Raw genomic sequence first — 10915 nt, 5'->3', positions numbered from 1 at the left:
ACACACACACACACACACACACACACACACACGTGTGTGTTTGTTTATCTGTGTACGAAGGTGTGTGTATAGATGTCAGAAGTAAGCTTTTAGATGCCCATCTTAAGGAATAGCATCCACTGTATTTTGAGATATTTTCTCTTTTCTTGGCCTGAGATTTGCTCTATAGTCAGGCTGCTTGCCTAGAGAGCCAGGAATCTGCCTGTTACACATTTCCAGAACTAGGATTACATGTGGGCAACATCTCACAGCATTTTTTAATGAAGGTTCTGAGACATGAACTCAGGTCCTCCTATTTGTAAGGTAAACACTTTACTCAGACCAACCTTCCGGGGACTTAAGATGTATTTTGACTTGTTTAGTAGTAAAGAATGGGTGGAAATATGATTGGGTCAGAGAAGATGTGTTTTTAGTCTTGTGACTTTCTGCCATTCACCATGAGCATAGCAGATACATGTTTGCTTCTGGGTCATATTTTCCTTGGAACAAGTCTGATTGTTCTGTAGATGGATGGCCCCAGCTGGCCCTGCAAACCCACAAAAAAGAAATGTTGTGTTTGTTGTTTTGAGTCAATAAGAATATATGATATTCATGTTGCAATTAAACTCCTACTAAGATCCTGAAACTTCACTGGCAATGCCAAGATGTTGCTGGGGAACCAAATATGTACCAACAGGCAAGTTTCAGTTACTGTCCTTGCCAAGAAGCAAAGAAGGATGAGAAACAGACCTCTCCCATCTCATCACCAATGGGCTCAAACCAACTAGGATAATGTGTCCTTTCCTTGACAGACTAAAATCTTGTGAACCTCTATGATTAGGTCAGGACTGGGGGAGTAGAGGGACAGGCCGACACAAGGATATGAGCCAGGCTGATTTCATCTAAGGATGCTTGGAAAAGAACAGAGGTCCACCATGGGTTCATGCAATGAGTTCACAACCAGCAGGGACAACTCAGATGTTAAATTCAGCCATAGAGATAAAGAAAACACATTACTTCGTTATGATTAAAGAAAATTAAGGTTACTTCCCATGACAATCACCTTCTGGTCATTGTCATTAGTGAGGTCCTATGGCAAGTATTTGTCTCTGATTATAAGGCTATCATTTTTCCACTGCTATATAAATACAATGCCATTCAAAATGAGCATCCACATACTCACTCACCTTGTCTTGGAGAACCTCAGATCTGCCTAAGGGAAGTCCAAGAGAATTATTACTGTTGGTCTGCCCAAGGTCTTTATTTAATATAGGTAATGATAGCATTAGGAATAAACTATACTGACAAATTTGTTTATGAGGTCTCATGGAAAAGCATATATATATAAAATTACTCCTGTCCCCAATTTTCCCCTAAGATATGGAGTCCCTTCTATTAATCTTATCTTTGATTTACAGCATATATTTTCCTTCTCCCTTTCCTTTTCTCTTGTGGGGAGAAAAAAATCTTCACCAGATGAATCATGTCAAACTTTCTGAGCATCCAAGAGCAATATAAATAATAGTCAACTTATCCCAGGAGGCAGAGAAGTTTATTAAGAAAATTAAGAAGACACATCAAACAATTTCAACACCCACCATATGCTATATTGGCATAATTCAACTAACTTATCATTCCATCAGCAATATAATCTAAAATAGTAAACAGTCTTGCTTTTCATTTTAAAATTTCACAAGTTAAGTAGAAACCAGGACAGACAGTGCTTGTTAGAACATGATTTAGAAAGTTTGTTTTCACTCACTTTAAATGCTTCACTGTGAACTAGAATGCTTTGATTATACTTATTTACCATATTTCTCTGTCTGGATATGACAATGGCTAACTGCACGCATAATGTAGAAGATTCAGGTGGCTCAGCCACTCCCAGAAAGAGATCAGGCCACACTGCTGGCTGTGAAGAAAAGAAAACATAAATACTCATAGTCTGCACTTGAATGCAGCCCTTGATTTGTGAAATCAATATCTACATTAGCAAACACACACACACACACACACACACACACACACACACACACACACACACACACACAATCTACTTCTTTCACTTAGAAAACGCAACCATCTAAATCCATTCTTTCTTGCTTGGAGTCTTTAAGATTCATATAAACGAATGGAGAAAAGTTAGGAGTTCTGAGGTTCAGACATTCTTTATTATTATTATTATTCTTTAACCATTTTATAACAGTCCAGTCATCATCCCCCTCCTGGTCCACCCTCTGACTGTTCCTCAACCAATACCTCCTCTTCCATCTCCAAGAGAGTGTCCCTACCCCGTTCCCCACCCCACCAGACCTCCCCACTCCCTAGGTTCTCAAGTCTCTTGAGGGTTTGGTACAACTTCTCTCACTAGGATCAGACCAGGCAGTCCTCTGCTGGTGAATACTGCTGGTTTGGTGGCTCAGGGTCAGAGAGATCTCAGGGGTCTGGGTAAGAAGAGACTGCTGGTCTTCCCATGGGGCTGCTCTCCTCCTCAGCTTCTTCCAGCTTTTTACTAATCCAAGCTTCTGTCCATTGGTTGGGTTAAGTATCTGCATCTGACTCATTCAGCTGCTTATTGGGCCACTTGGGGGGGGGGGGCAGCCATGCTAGACTCCTGTCTTTAAGCACAACATAGCATCTGTAATAGAGTCAAACACTCTTGTTCATAGCATATAGGCCACGACAGCCAAAATAGCAACCTATGAATGTTAGTCACTAAGGTTCTAAATATGGTTTCCATATGCTAAATTATTAAAAGGAATTACAATTTTCTTCTAGAAAAATTGCTACCATGTTAACTAGGTTGCCTCAAAATACCTTGCCAAATATGAAGTGATTTCAATCATTTTCCTTTCAACTTCCTGTCAAAAATGTTCAGAAGCTTTGAAAGTGTAGGTAATATCTATTTTTAGATGCATCATATGGTATCCAAAAATAGGACATCAAATCCAGTTACATAAGACTGGTGAATTGGAGGTGCAGAACTTGAAAGTACATCCATACCTTCAGTTTGGTCAGAGTCTTTAATTTTAATGAACATTTAAAAATATTTTTTTATTTTTTGATATTATAATCATGTCATTTCCTTTGATTTTCCTCCCTCCAAATGCTCCCATTTTTGCTTTGTTTCATATTCATGGTCTCTTTATTCATTCATTGCTATTACATACATGTGTTTTCCTAAACACAACCTGTTCTGTCTGTATAACGCTACTTCTTTTTTTTTTTAATTTTTAATTTTTTTATTTTTTAAAGCTATATTTTTATTAGATATTTTCTTCATTTACATTTCAAATGCTATAGAGGCTTTGGGGATAACATTACTTCTATGCATATTCTTAGGGATGACCACTTGAAAAACAGTGCCTTGGGGAATATTCTAAAATGCTATGATGTCTATGGATCATAACACTGGCAAATTTGTCATAATAACCCTACAGGAGCAGTAGTGGTGCATTTAACTTGGATGTAACCAACAATTCTCTAGTTAGACTTAAGGTCTTAACAATAGTGAAATCTTGCATAGTCCTAGGCACTTAGCCAACATACGTGGTCAATGAAGTCATGGATCTTGAAGAGAACCTACAACTATGCTTTAGTAAAACAGTATAATCTCTCATGACATTCTAAGTATTTGTCCTCAAAGCCACAGAGTAGACTGCTTCTCACAATTGTCATGATTTTTATGAGGTAACTTTGCTATAATCTGAACTCAAGTTGAATTTAGAAAGCTTGGAATGAACAAATAAGTATAATTATTAAAAATAAAAATAAAATTCATAATATCTATTGCCTGTTATTCTAAACTCTCCTTTGATATTCACTTTGTGCTTTAAATTCTAAAAGTGTTTTAAAATATTCAGTTAAATTGTCCTATCAAATCATATTAACAAGTCTTTAGATTCAGCATATTATGTTCTGTGTGATATCTGGCAGAGGTCTTCATGAGTGTCTCTGTGACAAACCACTGCTAAATGACTGGCAGGGCAAGTAAAATTGAACTCTTACTCTCTTCCCTGGATATAGCAACAACCACAGGAAATGTCCTGAAACAGCACTGCTGCATCCAGGAAAGAGGGATAAAAACTAAAATTGGAAGTAATTTGGGAAGTAATTGGAATGTCACCTGTAGAGGAATCCTTGTTGTTTTTCTTGGTTACATCCTAATGGATTTATGAAGACAATTACTCAAAAATCTGTCCAATCAATTTTCCTGACTTCAGTACTAAACTTAGGCTTCTCCCCAACCACAACAGAAGGCAAAGACATCTTTCATCACCTTGTCCACTTTGCAACAAGTTCTCCCAGTCAGCTAGATTAACTAAGATCAAAGCAATGGGTGTGTAGTATTTTTAGTTGATGAAGATATCTTTGGATACAGTTTAAATAGACTCCATGAGTTAGTAAAATGCTATTCTTGTTACATAATTCCTTAGGGAAGAGAATGCATTAAAATAGTTATTGATGGAATAAGGAAAGAATCTCCTGTCTTTCTGTCCACTTCGCTCAAAGGGGGCGTTAATGATGGATACAGACCGTGGACACGATCTGTTCTGGAGAAAATGGGGTACGGATATTATATTTTAAAACTACTTATTATTAATATAAAATGTCTTAGCTGACTCACCTCAACACACTACAGGTATTTATAGAAACAAAAATATTTAGTAAATACAAATTTAATATTAAAAGATGGCTGAACATTTCATTGACTATTTATAGTGACAAGTTTTAAAACTGACATGAAAGTGGACAACACCTACCTGTCAAATTTCCAAGTCCTTCAGTCTTCATCATCATTCTGAGGAGAAGCTTGGGACGGAAAAATAACTACAAGTAATCTGATGTATATGTATCAGATTATATATATATAATATTATATATAAAATATGTATCAGATTATATATATAATATTAAATAATATGTATCAGATTATATATAATATTATATATATAAAATCTGATATATATATATATATATATATATATATATTATTATTAGATACTTTTAGTCCATTATTATACAAACATAAAATCCATGTGTTGTAAACAGAGATCCTGTTGTTACCACTTAGGTCAAACAAAGCTGTTCTGGAATAGTATAAAGACACAGAGGTGTGTTTTGTACATATTTTTCAAAAAAGAAAACAGTGTATACATGTATTGACTATACATCAACCTTGGAAGATGTATTATGTATGCGTACATATATACTTTTTATACATTTGAAAGTGGTTTGCTGAATTTCTATTTGCGAAAGATATAAATTAAATGACTAATTGATTTTAAAATTGTGAATGAAATGTCATTTTTATTCTTACTTTATAAGAAATTAGGACATGTATAAAGTTAAGAATCCTTATTTCAAAATGTTTTGTGAATATTTCTAGATTTATATCATTTTTTTTGTTTCATGTCCTAAAGTCAACTTAATTTTGTGTGAGCATATAGTGAAAACCAAATAAATTATTTATATGAGGTATATAAATTGATCTGGAAGTTATAAATTCAACAATATTGCTTTGGTATATGTTCTTTTTATGTTTTTATATGTTCATTTTATATTCTTTCTGGTATATTTTCTATAGTATAGGTATGTTCAACTTAATATATTATGAAACAAATTCAGTATCTATTGAGAGATGAATAAAGAAAACATAATCTACACACAAAATGAGATATTATTAAGAGTCAAAAAAGGAATTTGTGTCATATGTGCCGGTGCCAATAAACATGGGAATATGTGATCCTAAGCACGACAAGACATTATTCCAAAGACACATTCCATATAACTTGAATAGTCAAAGTTTTGGAGATAAAGGAAAAAGTAGCTGTATAGTTTGATAGAAAGGAAAAAAAATGTGAAGCTACTAGAAAAAAAAATGTGAAGCTACTACTCACTGGCTGTAAGGGATCATCTATGCAAGGTGAAAAAAGCTTACCATTTGCTGTGTGTGCAGCACTGTGCACACAATCAGCAAGAATTAAGCAGAGCATAGGATGTGCCAGAACAGTGAACAGGACAAGTTTTCTCACAGTATTTAAAAAGAGAGACAAGGAGTATAATTGCGATTATTAAAGACATAAGCTACCCAGAGAAGCAGTGTTTTCCTATTGAAGATATTACTGGAGATTAATGATTTCCTTCAAACTCAATCCCTTAGTGATGTTTCCAAAGTTTACTTCAATTTAAAAATACTTTTAGATTAAAATCTTATTAAAATTTCAGAAATTATAGTTGGTAGATATCCAAAACTTGAACGGTATTATTGAATGATATTAAAAGAGTTCTTTGAAATATATCCAACCTCAGAATCTATTGATGCTGTGTATTTTTCTATCAACTCTAAAATCTCTCTAGTCAAGTTCAATGTGGTTGCTAAATACCATAGCAGCATGAAATATTTACTTTGGATACATCCTTGAGATTACATAATTTTTAGTGGAACAAAACAAAACTAAGGACTGTATAACATTATCAAGAGGTAGGCAAGATAATCTTTTCAATCAAGATGATGACTAACTTTCACATGCACAATTATACTAACGCAGTGGAGGCCCTGTGTTCTTAAACTGGCCCTGAAAACAAACAAGGACTTCACACCAGAGAGCTGTACTGAAATAGAAAATATTGCATAATTGACATTTAAATACCTAAGATGAGGGTAGGTATAACTTCTGGCAACTTCTTTTATTATACTACCACTCCCAGCCTTCAAATTCATAACTTAGTTGCAAAATAACTATAGGTAATAGGCATCATTTAAATAACCTGCAATTTAATATTGTCATTTGTTTAAATAGAAACTGTTTTTACTAGTAAAACTTATAACAATCTATATGGGCTGATAAAAAAATCTCATTCAATTTAGATTGGACCTATATTTCAGTGATGGGTCTTCAGATAAAGAAGATGCATACACACAAACAGAAGTTTCGTATTGATGTAACATTGTATATGAGACAGTGGGGTGTGGGGTCAGTCATTCCTGGTTTTGGAGTTCTGGATGGATTACATTAAAACATGACTGACTTCTGTCCTTGGAACTGTATTTTCTGTTTCCACTTCTCTTTTTCGCTGTTTCTCCCTCATTTCCTTCCTCCTTCCATTGTTTCCTGACCACCTTATTATATGAATAAATGAACAGTGAACCTATTAGGCAACTCTGAGTGAGAAAGATCTAGTCTGTCAAAAGCTGGGCAACTGAGAGGGGGAGTTAGCACCAATGGCAGAAGCTTGTGGAAGGAATTGGGAATGCAGAGTGACATTCTGTCAGAATCATGAACCACAGTATGCAGAAAAAATGCAGCAGTGCCAGGAAGTGTCATGAAGCCACCATGAATAATACCAGCATCCATAGCTATTACTACCATGGAAGTGAGGTTTTGACATAGAAAGGGAAAGGGGAGAATGCATGTTGTGGTGCTTTGTGGCAATTTGAATAATTAGTATAAACTCTTAACTTTTGATATGTGGAAGTTGACAGGGAAGTAAGTGCTGGTAGGGTTGTGTATGCATGTATGTGTGCACACAGGTTTCCTAGGTCAGTTTCATATGGGAACCTAGGCCTTATTTCTCCAGTATGAGCAAATACACTTAGACCTGGTCTTGGTTTCAAAATCATATTAACATCCATTGGAAGGAACCAAGTTTCCTGGAGAAAAATAACTAGTTTTAAGGCTGGGTTAGCAGAAGTACAAGAAGGAATGTTGTGTTTGGCAAGAAAATGTGGAATATTCAAAAGCAGGTGGGAACATGTCATACGGGCATAGAGGCCAGGCTTTAAAGAGCTCTACTGGCCAGATGTGGGCAAACTGATGGAATCTCAATTATGTTCTCTTGAGTAAAATTAGAAATTTGAAAGCATATACAGAAATAAAGGTAAATGAATAAAAGAGAAAACATGCAATAACTTGTTTAGAGTAATAAGTTTTCCATATCAAAAAATGAATGAAAACATAATTATATGACAATAAACTGTGCATTTCTTTTGCCACAATTTCTTTTGTTCAAGGTTTATCTATTTTTTAAATTAAAAAAGTAATTTTAATGTTCATGAGTGATTTGCCTGCACATATATATGTATGATTGTTAATTTTGTTGACCAGAATAGGGCATTTTATCCACTGCAGTTACAAATTGTGAACTGCAACGAGATCATTGGGGATCAAACTTGGGACTTCTAGAAGAACAGCCAGTACTCTTGATTGCTAAGCCCTTATTCCACTCCAGGTTTTCTCTGTTTTAATGTGGGTGTAATTTTCATTTTTTTAGGAATTAATAATATTCTACTGTGCACATTATACAGCACTTTGGGTCTTCAGATTGCTTCTTCATTATTGCCACTGCAAATAACGGTATTATGAACATTGATATATGGATATCTCTTATAGTTACTGCTTTTAGTAGTTCTGGGTACAACTTGTAGTGAATGACTGGTCCATAGGATAATGTCATGGGGTGCTGACATCTTCATAATGGTTGAGACATCTTAACAATGATTCACACAGTGATTGTACCATTTCCATCGATGCTTTGCAAAGATTCTACTTTTCTACATTCTCATTCACGCTTTTCCCTTCTTAGATAGAAAAATTGTTTTTGTGATTTTTTTTCAATCCCTAATAAAGGAATACTTTAAGAGAATAGCCTTAGTTGTTTTCTTCTTGCAATGATAACATATCCTGACAAAGCCAACTGTCTTAGTCAGGGTTTCTATTCCTGGACAAAACATCATGAGCAAGAAGCAAGCTGGGGAGGAAAGGGTTTATTCAGCTTACACTTCCACATTACTGTTAATCACCAAGGTAGCCAAGACTGGAAATCAAGCAGGTCAGGAAGCAGGAGCTGATGAAGAGGCCATTGAGGGATGTTACTTATGGCTTGCTTGCTTCCATTGGCTTGCTCAGCCTTACAGAACCAAGAATACCAGCCCAGAGATGGCCCCACCCACAAGGGGACCTCCCCCCTTGATCACTAACTGAGAAAATGCCTTACAGCTCAATCTCCTGGAGGCATTTCCCCAATTGAAGTTCCTTTCTCTGTGATAACTCCAGCCTGTGTCAAGTTGACACAAAACTAGCCAGTACAATTGACCCCTTATCAACTTGACACACAAACACATCACTAGAAAGCCTCAACCCTTAGTTTCTTATTCATCGCCAAGATCTAAACAACTTTAAAAGTCCCACAGTCTTTACATATTAAAAGTTCAATAACTTTAAAAGTTCCAATCTCTTTTAAAATTCAAAGTATCTTAACTGTGGGATCCACTAAAATATTTTCTTCCTTCAAGAGGGAAAATTATCAGGGCACAGTCACAATCAAAAGCAAAAATTAAACTCCAACTGTCCAGGGTCTGGGATCCAACTCACGATCTTCTGGGGTCCTCCAAGGGCTTGAGTAACTTCTCCAGCCCTGTTCTTTGTCCCACACAGATTTTCCTCTAGGCTCCAGATGCCTGTACTCCACTGCTGCTGCTGTTCTTGGTGGTCATCTCGTGGTCCTGGCATCTCCAAAACACTGCATGATCACTTCAGTCCTGGGCCATCAATTGCAACTGAGTCTGCACCTTCACCAATGGCCTTCCATGGCCTCTCACAGCACTGAGCCTCAGCTGTTCTGCATGACCCCTTCATGCCTTCAAAACTGGTACCACCTGGGTGACTCTTGAACATTACCAAGTCCTGCTGCAGCACGAGTTACAACTTTGGCTATCTCTGGAACACAGCCTCTTTGTGCTTTCAGAAAACACTTCCCAGAAGATGTCACCTCAATGATGTTGGTCTCTTCTTAATCACAGCTAATTTCTTAACTCCAGCTAACCAGCATCAATAGTCCCAGTATTGGAAAGTTTTCACTTTAGTAGTTCTGGTATCTTGTTAATCACAGCTGATTCTTCAGCCCCAGCTAACCAGAACCACAGAATCTTCAAAATCAAAATAGCAATGGCCCTGAAAATGTCTTTAATCTTCCCTCTTAAATTACATAAGCCAGGCCTCCATCTTCTGCACTGTTTATCTTCCAAGCTCCTACACAACATCCCAAAGAGCTCTTAACACCGAATGGATCTTCTGGCTCAAAGTTCCAAAGTCCTTCCACAGTCTTCCCCAAAACATGGTCAGGTTATCAGAGGAATACCCCACTATGCTGGTACCAATGTGTCTTAGTCAGTGTTTCTATTCCTGGACAAAACATCACAACCAAGAAGCAAGTTGGAGGGAAAGGGTTTATTCAGCTTACACTTCCACATTGCTGTTCATCACCAAGGAAGCCAGGACTGAAACTCAAGCAGGTCAGGAAGCAAGAGCTGATGCAGAGGTCATGGAGGGATGTTCTTTACTGGCTTGCTTCCCCTGGCTTTCTCAGCCTGCTCTCTTATAGAATCCAAGACTACCAGCCCAGAGATGGCCCCACCCACAAGGAGCCTCTCCCCCTTGATCACTAATTGAGAAAATGCCACACAGCTGGATCTCATAGAGGCATTTCCCCAACTGAAGCTCATTTCTCTGTGATAACTCCAGCTGTGTCAAGTTGACACAAAACTAGCCAATAACCAACCTTCAGTGAGTAGGTTTATTCAGACTTAACAGCCCCAGAGAGAAACAGTCTAATGTAATAATATAATTTTAAAAGTCTTGATTCAGGGTTTCTTCCAATCTTTCACAATTTATGTTCCCTGATAAAGAACACACACACAGCCTTTATATTTTTAAATATGCCTTAAGCAGCAAATAGCTGGGACACCTGTTTATCTTTCATGGTGTTAAAATCCACTTTCCTACCAATACCTCTAAGTTACCACTTACTAATTTCTGTGATCCATATGTTCTGGGATGCTCCTAACTCCAATTGGCCAGCCCATATGGCCACATTTTTATGGTTCAGCTACCCCATGACAATTCTCCTCCTCCTCCTCCTCCTCCTCCTCCTCCTC

This window comes from Mus pahari, chromosome 12 (genome assembly GCF_900095145.1).
Source record: "Mus pahari chromosome 12, PAHARI_EIJ_v1.1, whole genome shotgun sequence".
Lineage (NCBI taxonomy): Eukaryota > Metazoa > Chordata > Mammalia > Rodentia > Muridae > Mus > Mus pahari.
Note: the sequence above shows the minus strand (reverse complement) of the source record.